The following is a 12,109-nucleotide window of genomic DNA, read 5'->3' as shown; positions in this document are numbered from 1 at the left end:
CAGTTAAATAGGTTTTTATTCTTTGTTCTTTTTTCTTTTTTCAGCTTTTTTTTGTGTGTGAGTGGGCGCGTCTGCGTCTGTGTGTGTGTGTGTGTGTGTGTGTGTGTGTGTGTGTGTGTGTGTGTGTGTGTGTGTGTGTGTGTGTGTGTGTGTGTGTGTGTGTGTGTGTGTGTGTGTGTGTGTGTGTGTGTGTGTGTGTGTGTGCGTGCATGCGTGCGTGCGTGCGTCAGCTGTTTTCTACAAGCCAGTTCCCGGCCAGTACACTGCCTGGTCGCGCCCGGGCCCATTTACCATCGTACCTTCAGTGAAACGGATTTAAGCTCAATTACTTCTTATTACTGTGGCAATAACGTTTTTAAATCTCTTAAAAAATTGACAAACAATAAGAGCTCCAGTCCCATTCCATTGGGTGTTTCCCAAAGTCTAAAGTTAGCTGTTGTCATAATAAAGCACATAGTCAACACAGAGATTTCCTTAAGACACTCAGAAGATATCTGTAGCCCCCCCCCCCCCCCCCCCCTCCCAGCAGAAAGGCCTTCTGAGAAGGGCTGTTCTGTAGTCCTTATAATCCCGTGTCAGTGTGGCTCCCTGGCAGTAATGGAAACGAGAGGTAATGACAAGCTTGTGTGTGTTGTATTTTTGTTTTTTTTTTGTGCAGGGGTGTGTGTTGGGGGGGCACAAACGCCTGCTTTGTCAGGCTCAACAGAGACGTAAACCGAGCCTCTGGTAGTCACCCTGATAGGGGTGAACGTAGCATTGTGCTAATCCGGCCCTCTGACCCGGCCCCAAAACACACACACACACACACACACGCGCACACGCACGCACACACGCACGCACACACACACACACACACTACGTACCTTTCATGCCTGCAGGAGAGGGTGCAGGTTGAATCGGGGGGGGGGGGGGGCTGGTGGGGTGGGGTAGTGGGTGGGTGGCTCCCCCCAGAGGCTGACAGTGGAGTTCATAGTCATCACCGAGCTCTAATGCCTCGCGCTCTACTTGATATCTCTTTGATCTGCAGATACAACATGTATACAGTCGTCCACCCTCTCAGAGGTCAGTGCTTGATTGGTTCTTTTTAGGGTTGACCTTCAACACTGCCTTCAGCGTAAGTAAACAGGCAGGGCTGGGGACTCAACCCGACACATAAGCGAGGCACCCCCAGGCACACCATTTTACACCATTTCACAGTGAAGGGACGACTGCGTCACGTGACTGCAGGTACAACCCAGCCAACACAGGAAAACATGGCTGTTTGTATTTTTCCGCAAACCACCGATACGTTGAACCTCAACAACGTTTAATCTTCCAATATAATTGGGGAACAGCGTATTTTCGGGTTATGAAATTACTTAAAATGTACATTTTAATACCCGTCACGTACTTCAAACATGTGGAACAATGAGCTTTATTTTTTAAATGATTGGTTCTTGGTTCCTGTGATGGGAACGGGACCGAATGTGTGCACAGTTCACGTTGTTCACGAGTTTATGAGTTCTATGTTAAGTGTCATTTACACAAACCCAGATTCATCAACTTAAAAGTGTCAGTGTAAATGAATTAACAATTAACAAATTGAAAGATACTTGATTTCAGCCAGCTTTTCCTCCAGTACACCCATTGCCATGACCACGTTGTGTGCGTAATGTAACGTAGGAACTGCCGTAAATTGCTTAGTTCTTAGTGTAAACTGGGTTCTTAGTTCTTAGTGTAAACTGGGTTCTTAGTTCTTAGTGTAAACTGGGTCCCGCTGTCCAGAGAAAGGACACGACTGATGACCGATTCGTGAGAGCAAAAACACCAAGCTGATTGATTCCAACGAGGCACGTTTATTTGACACAATTCATTAATACATTTTATTCATTTTGAATATCCAACGAAAAAGCAGTCAAGCCTCGGAATCAGAATCATTCACTTATTCATAGTCATGTAGTAATACCCGAGCGGCAGGCACAGCCGCACCGCCCCTCAATGACCCCTGATGTGAGAGAGGTCATTCCTCTGCCCCAGTGGGAACGCCACTAGTTCTGTCCTTGAGTTCATAATAGTGCTTTCGTCATGAAGATGGAATGGGGAATCTATTTCAACCATCTCAATTTTCACCCACAGACAATAGTCTAGTAGAGTCTAGCATGCTCTCAAATTAAGCTTTAACACTATCGTTTTCAGAATTAACACTATGTTAACACACTTTTGGTTGAACAATTAGTTAGCCAGTCTTTATGTGTAAACTTGTAAACTTTGTTTTTCTGTGTGATATTTCTATCCTTCTCCCATTCGGTGTGTTTTGTATGTGTGTTTGTGTGTGTGTGTGTGTGCTGTGTGTGTTCCTCTAGTGTGTGTGTGTGTGTGTGTGTGTGTTCCTTTAGGACCTCCATACCACGGGGTGACAGCCAGGATCCCGTCATGTCCATAAACATAGGCGTAGTCCCGGTGACCGCCTATTGTCCACAAGGTCCTTTTCGAGTCTGTCAGAGGGAAAGGGAGGCACTCCAATTAGATTCCATCATCTCCCTCAACCTCACAAGAATACACATTAATTATAGCCTCGTCTCACCCTGACTCTTGGCCACTGAGAGAGAGAGGGAAAGAGATGCACTATTTAAGCTGAGGCTGACGGGAATAGCTTTCCTATGTGGACCTCTCATTTCAAGGGCTGGTGGTTGGACAAAGGAAAACGATGAAGTGAGCGGTACTCCACAATCCTTTACACTTTGCTTACTTTTTGTTATTTCTTCCCCCCACATGTGCAACTGTGAGCATGTGGCATCCAAATACCGACACATAGCAACACGTACCAACACACACACACAGCGCGTCAGTGGGGAAAACAAATGTGGTGTGTGGTGTTAATTCAAACTCTATGTAGACTGTGAAATATATAAATGATATAATATTTTGTTTGTTTAAAAAAAAGAAATTGGGTTAGATATCTCTTTCCTTTCTTCCCACTTTATTCATGTTTTTGTGTTTCTCCCCATTTAAATTCTCCGTCGTCCTCCTTGTTCTACCCTTATCAAAGCCATTTCATTTGGCAGACCACATCACATTGAGCTACAGGTTATTAAGGAGCAGGTACGTGTTAGACAGTTAATTCAGATACAACTTATCAAGGAGCAGGTAGGGGTTAGACATTTAATTCAGATACAGGTTATTAAGGAGCAGGTAGGGGTTAGACATTTAATTCAGATACAGGTTATTAAGGAGCAGGTAGGGGTTAGACCGGTGATTCCCAATGGTGCCTCTGGTATTTATGGCACCAATTCATCAACAGTAAACACAGGCAATTAAGGAAGCCTGTTCTTCTTGGGCAGGAAGAGAGCTAAATAGAAATGGGAAGAGAAGGTCTACGTATATATGTATGTATGCCTTATGCTCCATTAAGATTCAGGTTTCAGAAGAAAGACATATTCCTTCCAATTATATTTCCAACATTGAGAAAGGCTTCTTTGTTCATGTGCTATGTGTCCAATTTACACTTCACCTTTAGATAAAAAGTAAACTTATTCTTTTATAGTTGACTTCCTAAAATATCTTCTTTCAGCACATCACTCGCTCTCTCTGTAAAATGTCAGAGAGGGAGAGATAGGGTCTCTCATACATACATAAAAGGGAGCCAGTTCAAGGACATATCCTTTATCAAACATATACATTTAGAGGCATTTAACATTTTCCCTTCACACTGACATTTCCAATACACACCAAATGACACATTGTACAGATCCTCAGAAGAGACCTGCATTTGTAACCATCAAAACTTAAACTTAACATAAAGTCTTAAGGGCCATCTTAATCACCATTACTGTATCACATCAGAGGTTGTTAAATCAAGGCGATTGTTTGCGTTAGTCATACAAGCTGTCACCATGTGTTGGACCATGGAAACAAAATCATCCTCTATTCGTCAACTTTTAAGAAGGAGAGCTTTTATTTCTCTGCTTGCCATTTACGTGTGAGATACAATGGAATTGTCGTAGTGAGACATAGTAGGGTGTAGTTCAAATCAGCTAAAATGCCCCTGTATAAAACATCACAGTGGGACTCTTTGAGACCACTGTATGTGCATTCCAGGGTGGGGAAATCGACGGATGGATTATTAAGGTAAAGTTTAACTAATGAAGTAAAAGTTTCATGAACTCAAGGTTATTTTCGTGAGTGCATTTTGGAAGACAAGCTACACACCCAAACTCACACACACACACACACACACACACACACACACACAAACACACGCACATACATACGCATGGAAACATACACTCACATTTCACGGCTCACAGTGATAAGTTACAGTCTAGGGCGGTGACACCGTCAACCAGCACTCTTACCGTCCCATTTGATTTGGGACTTGTTTCTGTTGTTGCTTGGACATCCACTATACGAGTATAGGGCTTATATCGTACATGATCCTATTCAATTTCTGATGAATACTGGTGAGGATTAATCATTAATTAAATATTTTTAGCATAATTGATATATACTGGCATTTGATTCCATCGGCCTCCAGTTATGGGGCCATTAGTGGGAGTCGAAAGTTGTATTAAGTTGTATCTTAATTTGTGGTTGTGTAATTTGATTGTAAATATGTCAAACGGATATGTAAATAAGTAGACAAATCTGTAAATGTGTACATAATTATCACGGCTGAAAAGAATTCATCTCCAGGAGCTGGAAACACAGACAATCATCAGTTATAACTCAGGTTGGTGTCGCAATTGGTTATCTTTTAACAGTGGATTTTTGCTGGGGAAGGGATCTACAAATGTGGTTAGGGATTACAGTCTGGGGCCTCAGAAGCTATGCAGCCTACATACAAGCAGTCAGTGCGTGCACACAGTGATTTGAAGACATTGCTGTTCTCGGTTGTGGCTGCAGAATTGCCAGATGTATTATAATTATCAAATGTGTATGATCATTTTGCCCTATGTTTGACCAATAATGTTAGGGGTTTTATAATGTACAATAATTGGATAATTTTGTGACAGATTATTAGTAGTTAGTAGTGATCAGTCTAGCCTATCCTTTTCGCTGAATACATCACACAGCCTCCAGAATAGTCTCCAGTTTCTAGTCTTTAGTCTCTGCAGTCTTGCATTCTGGTCTTGCATCACAACTGCAACCCCAACCCAGCCTTGCAATGTCACGTTTACAATACACTGGGGCCATTGGCCGACTGGTGGTATGTAGATTAAATAGCCGCTGAGGCACACAGATAAATCTCCACCTCATGGTGGAAGAGAAAAATTATCAAATAAAAATGATATATTTTCTATTAGTTTTAACCTATTTTGATAATCACACCTCCTATGCACAATAGTCATTGGCTAATCCCCCTCACATATGACCCCAACAATAGGTTTAACTGGCTTCTTAGGTAGAGAAAACTGTGTCACTGTTGCTTCCGTTAGCAGAGTCTGCATCCTCTTAATAATATACTCTTTGTCTTCCTCAGAGCTCCCAACCTTTGATGGGCCTTCCTTCACCAGCAGACATGCTGTCCTCCTCTTCCTCTTTGGTACTTAATGATACAGAATTTGTCATAGGCCTCCTTTCATCGTTCCCTCTATGAGTGTTCAAAAGGGCCTTTTTTGTTTGTCGTTGTTTTCAGACGTGATAGCGGGCGAGTGATGGCGTCTTCTCTGGGTTTCGGACTCAAGTTTTGAAGCCAAACCGGGGATTCTTTAAATCCCTGCTCCTGCGTCATTCTCACCAGTTGCCCAAATGGCAAGGGGTAATCAGGGTGGATTTATTTTGGCTTCTATTCCATTCTCAGGTTGTTCTTTAGAAAGCAAGTTCTGTAATTTATCTACATTCCTATCTACTTACAGGAATGTGCTCCAGCGGCTCTCCACTTATCTCTAGCCTATGGCATCCTACTCTGTCATCATTGTAAATTACTCTTAGGAAGGTTTATTACAAATGTTAAGGTAACCACTCCCTGCAGGCTTTTATTCATTAGTAACTTTTTTTTTATCTGATTTTGATGACGTGGTGTCCTTTCTGGGCTGGAATGGAATGGAACGGAAGTTAGCTCAGGAGGTACAGCGGGTTGGCTGGTAACCGCAAGGTTGCTGGTTCGATCCCCGGCTCCTCCTAGCTAGAGTTTCGTGGTGTCCCTGAGCGAGACGCCCTCACCCTGACTGCTCCTGACCAGCTGGATTTCTCCGCCGGGTGATTTGTCATAGGCCTCCTTTCATCGTTCCCTCTATGAGGGTTCAAAACGGCCTTTTTTGTTTGTCGTTGTTTTCAGACGTGATAGCGGGCGAGTGATGGCGTCTTCTCTGGGTTTCGGACTCAAGATTTGAAGCCAAACCGGGGATTCTTTAAATCCCTGCTCCTGCGTCATTCTCACCAGTTGCCCAAATGGCAAGGGGTAATCAGGGTGGATTTATTTTGGCTTCTATTCCATTCTCAGGTTGTTCTTTAGAAAGCAAGTTCTGTAATTTATCTACATTCCTATCTACTTACAGGAATGTGCTCCAGCGGCTCTCCACTTATCTCTAGCCTATTTTTTAATCTTATTTTGATGACGTGGTGTCCTTTCTGGGCTAGGTGTGACCTGAGTGTGGTAAAGGTTGGAATGGAATGGAACGGAAGTTAGCTCAGGAGGTACAGCGGGTTGGCTGGTAACCGCAAGGTTGCTGGTTCGATCCCCGGCTCCTCCTAAGCTGAGTGTCGTGGTGTCCCTGAGCAAGACGCCCTCACCCTGACGAGCTGGCTTTCAACCTGCGTGAGTGACTCCGCCGTCTGTGTGCTATTTGTGTGCATGAATGGGTGAATGTCATTCAACACTGTAAAGTGCGATAAAAGCGCTATATAAATGAGGACCATTTGCCATTTAAAGGTTCAACACGTGGTTTATTCAGAGCTTCAAGGTGAATGGACATGTGCTCTGAAAGAGGTGCATAAAGCATCAGCCAGACCCAGGTAAAAATGATGTATATATTGGTATGGGCGGAATGATAAAAAAGCCACACCTATAGGGTCTGATTTACCTGGTGTTGGTCTTGACCACTCTATGTGTAGTAGCAGGATGTGTGATCCAATGGGGGTGATTATGTTAGCTTTAATATTGTGTGGTCCAGTGAGGTAAACAAATACATTTATTTACATCACTTTCAATGGCAATAGGAGGCTTGCATGGTCCGAAAGTTTGCAAGCTGACAAGAGTTCAGAAAATGTGGCTTCAGAGGAAGCGAGTGCAGGAGGAAGGACGCACGACAACTGAAAGTACATGAAAGTACTGCTTCTATTGTTTACAATGAAGCGCCTTGCTGGAATGGGAACAATTGTATGTAAGTATGCTGAGTTGACCATGAAGAAGTGTTTGACAGTACTGTCATGTAAACAGTCATGATGAAGAGCCAGTGAACCCATTGTTTCAGCAAACAAAACAATATATCCCTGTCGGCTATGTACAGTAAGGATGTTCATAGAACCAAGTGCTAAGCACTAACAATTGTTAGTTTAACCTGCTTGCCTGTATACAAAGCTATACGGGGTTATATTATTCATGAGAAGGGGGGAAGGGGTTTCATTGAGACTGAGTTGTTATCCCCTTGGTATTGGGCCATGGCAACTTTGTCACAGAGGAGTCTTTAGAGGTGGAGGATTTCTCCACCCCGCACCCTCCTTCATCTGTCCCCGAAACACAGGATGGAGGAGGTCCACGTCCATACCTGTTTGAGCCATTAGCCCCGCTGGCTCCGGAATCAGCCCGCAGGCTATGGATGAGCAGGACAGAGCCAGCGAAGTGAACGACTGGTATTCACAACGTTGTTTATTTTAGATAAAGACAATTGTAATAAGTTATCAGTATTTTTCCATGTATTTCTTTAAGAACTATTTAAATCAATGTTTGACGAGGCAAGTTACCCAATTTACCCAATTACAAGTTACCCAATTACAAATATACGACCAATACTCTGTTTCATCCTACACCCCACCAATAATATCATAGATCAATGCCCTTCTGAGAGGTGGGCATTGTGGATACAATTCTCTGGACCAAAATAAATGCTGGAATGAGGAGCCAAAGCTTGTTCAGTCCAACCTAGTACTAGACTATCAACACTAATATCATGCCTCGAACACGTACAATTAGCCTACGCAAAATATAAAAATGTCTGACTGATCTTACAGTTCCAATCAGGCGACGTTCGTTTGAAAAGATCATGTTTTGAATGGGAGAATGGGAAAAACTATTTTATTTTCTCTAAATCATGTTATTTTAGTAACATCGACAAAATGGCATAGATGGTGATGATTATACAACACATATCACTGTGTTAAAAAAAGAAAATAGTTTTGGGTTCTCTTACATTAGCATTAGCTAATGTAAGAGAACCTAGCTAAGAGAACCTATTAGCTAATTAGCATTAGCTAATTAGCAACATTAGCTACTAGGGAAATGTTAGAATGGATGATTGCAATGTTACAGAAATGTTTTATGGTTGTAAGAGCTTATTTTATGATTTATGCGTCCTGTAGCTCTTACTGTGTTTTTTGGAGAAAAGGTGTAATGGAAGGAAAAGTATATAAATAAAGGCTTTTGGAAACACGAGTAAGCTTCACTATTATCTTTTATCTGGCTGGGGTTTGCTACAATCGTAGGCCCTCTCATTTATTTGATGGTTGTTGCCAGCAGCATCAGCAGTGAGCCGATAGAGCCTGTGTCAGGTCTGCTTCTAATTTATCCACATACTGAGAATAATTAGTTCCTTAAAACCAGCTGAAAAGGTCCATAACAATCATCCACAGGAAGCCTCTCTCTGCCCAACATTAAAAAAGAAGGGAAATGCCCTGTGGCATCACACCTGGTGCTGTTGTTATGTCTGAAGCAAGTGGCCCACGTGTTGACTCCATTTCTTCCTCTCTCCGTGGTTCATGGTTCCCAACATGCACAAGAGAGTGTGAATAAAGCGCTCTGGCTGAGGGTAGCCGTGAGGGTGACAATGGGTCGTGCGTGATGTCTGGATCCCCGTCATCTTCAGCAGCACTTGATCAACATAAGGCCTGCGGCTACGGTACCGCTGAACTGCTGCTGAACTGTAGCCCTATCGGCCTGAGACGTGGACAGACCACTTCTCTGCACTCATCTGGTTGGGAACTGTTCTGGCCTGCACAGAAAATCTGATGTGCAAATGTGATGCTCAGCTGCTTATTGCCGCAATTGTGTTACGACAATAACCAAAATGAAAAACGAAGGTAATCTCCTGTTAGGCTGACCCAAATGCACTCTCTAATGCTTCTAGGCATTTCTTTGGGCTAATGTCGGGGGTTGGTCATTCATATTGCCTTGATTGCCTCCTAGTGCTTTAATGCATTCCATGATCTGCCATCATTTATTCTTGGCGTAGCCGACACAGTCACTTTCACCGTAAGGTGGGCCTGTCTTGCCAGTGATCGAAAGATTCTTCCCCAGCTGGCTTTGGGAAGGAACCAGAAACCAGTCTACACACAGACACAACCCCATGTTATCGGATCCATCCCTAACCCGTTGTCCCAGAAGAGCAGAGTAGAGCGAGACGGAGTCGGGCGCTACGGGTAGAGGTCTCAGACGCGGCTTTGGAACAACGTTGTGGCAGCCTCCTCTGGTGGTTTAGGTCCAGGGGCAATGTTGGGCGGCAAAGCGGGTTGTGGCAGGGTGAGTGAGGAGGCTGGGACTTTGAACTTGATGTTAGGGTCGTGTCTTCTGTCCATGATGACCCTCTTGAGTAGATGTCCGATAAACTGGGTGGTGTGTGGCGTGAAGATTGTGTTTTCAATAGCCATTGCTTTGACTTCTTGCAGTACACCTGGTTCACCTGTACATGACAAGGAATATGATTACACAGAAAATCTGAATGAAGACTTGACTAGTAGACTTCTCTCCCCAGGAATAGATTAAACCTTTCAGCAAAGTATGCCTATTGAGTTAGCTGTGAACATTCTAATTTTGGTTATTATACTATTCAAAGAGCACATGTTAACACACCTGTCACTGTGGTGGCTTGTTTCCTTTTCACAATGTTTTCATTAGGATAGCGGGGTAGCACCTCTCCCTCATTCCATCGTAGGAGAAGGCCTGGCGATTTGGGAGGTATTTCAGGAGAGAGTATGAAAGATCTCCAGTGGCCATGTGTGCAATTCAAAAGGGAAAAGGGGAATGGATAGGACTAATTAAAACATGTTAATTGGGATATGGAAAAATATGCGAGAGTAAAAGGGCATCTATTCTCACCAGTATGTTTGAAGAGGGCCATCTTCTCGACGTCTTTCAAAAGCCTTTTGTGCCTTTAGCGACGACAGGTGCTGAGATGCCACTCAGTCCTTCTCAGTCCACATCCGCTTCTTCTGCTCATGGGCGGTAAGAGGAGCATGGTCACTCCGATGCCGTTTTCCGTCACCATCTGTCCATTCGTGTTCATTGCAAACATGGTGTGGAATGAACTTCCACCGGTTTTGCAGTGCCTGTGTGAAGGAAAAGATTCTCAATAATATTATTACTAAAAAAAGTAAAAAAGTACCAAACTTATGTAAACGTATACTTTCATAATGGGAGCACTACCCAAATATGACGTTTGTCAGGACCTGGGATTCTGTTTTTCTATGTGTTGAGAACATTTTGGCATCCATGCTGAGGGTTTATGGGATAGCCTCCACACACACCTGCTAGTTTCTCACTCTCCAGTGGCACTTTGTGAGATTAAAAAAAGTTTTGCTCATAACTTTATTTAGGAGATAACGGTCTGATTCTCATGTTGGATCGGTAGGGCGTCGGTCTGGGAAGAAGTTTAGCACAAAGTCTCCGAAGGGAGCCGCAGGGTAAGAGGTCACGAGATGGAGCATCGGAGGCGTTTTTAGTTCCTCCCTGTAGGCCCAGAGCCCCCAAATATATAACCTTACTTGTCGTTGAGGCCCTCTTTCATGTCATAATTACATCGTCTTGGACGACCTACAAAAACAACCTATTCTGTCGTTTACAGCGGGGACCACGTTGTTAAACGCATGTGTTAAATTCAGCTGTGGTAACAGCTGTTGCTGATGTAAGTAAGAGGTGCACAAAAAGGATATATAGCAGCGTTATATTAACGTCATAAATCACTATAAGCGTGGTGAGATAAAGAGTGCAAAGGGAGCGGTTAAGTGGCTGAAAGTGAAAACACCCTCAGCCTATATAAAAAAAGATAAATGTTAAAAAATTATAGGAAACATGACAATGAAATGTAGCTCAAAAACACACAGAATTTGGTAACCATGGCACAAGAGGTACAAGTGATGAGCAACACAACACAACTGCTCTGTTCTGAACTAACTTCCAGAGTAGGAACAAAAAAAGAATAAATTAAATAAAACAAACCCCTTGTTTTCTTCTTATTTCAAATGGTACAGCTTTTTGGTGCCGATTCCACTTCACAGACTCGTTCCCTCTGGATTTGCTCTTTCTCTCCTTTTCTCTTTTGGCCTGCAGACGCCGCCGGCCCTGTGGTTTCCTTGGCAGGGTAACTTCCGTGGTTAGCCATTCTCCACTCGCCCCGGCTACATGTGTGGACCTCGTTCGCTTTCCGCCAGAAAACTTTTCACACACACACACACAAACCCACGTGCCCAAAAAGTAAAAAATTAAATAAAAAATGTGCCAGCAGCCATAGCTGTCTGTCTCTCGTCACAAATTGTGTTTCCACTCATTCATTACTGGGATCAGTTACAGATGACTTAGCTCCAGGTTTTTTTCAGGGTTTTCTCATTTGACAGATTGCTGCATGCTTCCACTGGAATGTCTGCGCCGCACTCATACACACGCAGACACACGCACACACTAACACATATGCTCTCACCCCCCCCCCCCCCCCCCCCCCCACACACGCACACACACAATCACTCACAAACACATAGACACATACTCACGTATACACAGACATAAAATCCATTATCTCACCACACAGACCCATAGTTAAAGAAGTCCACTGAGAACATAAAACCAGACACAATAATGAGCTGGAATTGTAAATGGTTCAATAAAAGTCTAAAATAACGCATATCCACTCCCTGTGGAGTGTCCGATTTAGACTGTGCTACAAATGTTTAATGACCCCAATAGCAGTAGACACGGACCTGTCCC

The sequence above is a fragment of the Micromesistius poutassou genome (assembly GCF_964030765.1).
Source record: "Micromesistius poutassou genome assembly, chromosome: 4".
Taxonomy (NCBI): Eukaryota; Metazoa; Chordata; class Actinopteri; order Gadiformes; family Gadidae; genus Micromesistius; species Micromesistius poutassou.
Note: the sequence above shows the minus strand (reverse complement) of the source record.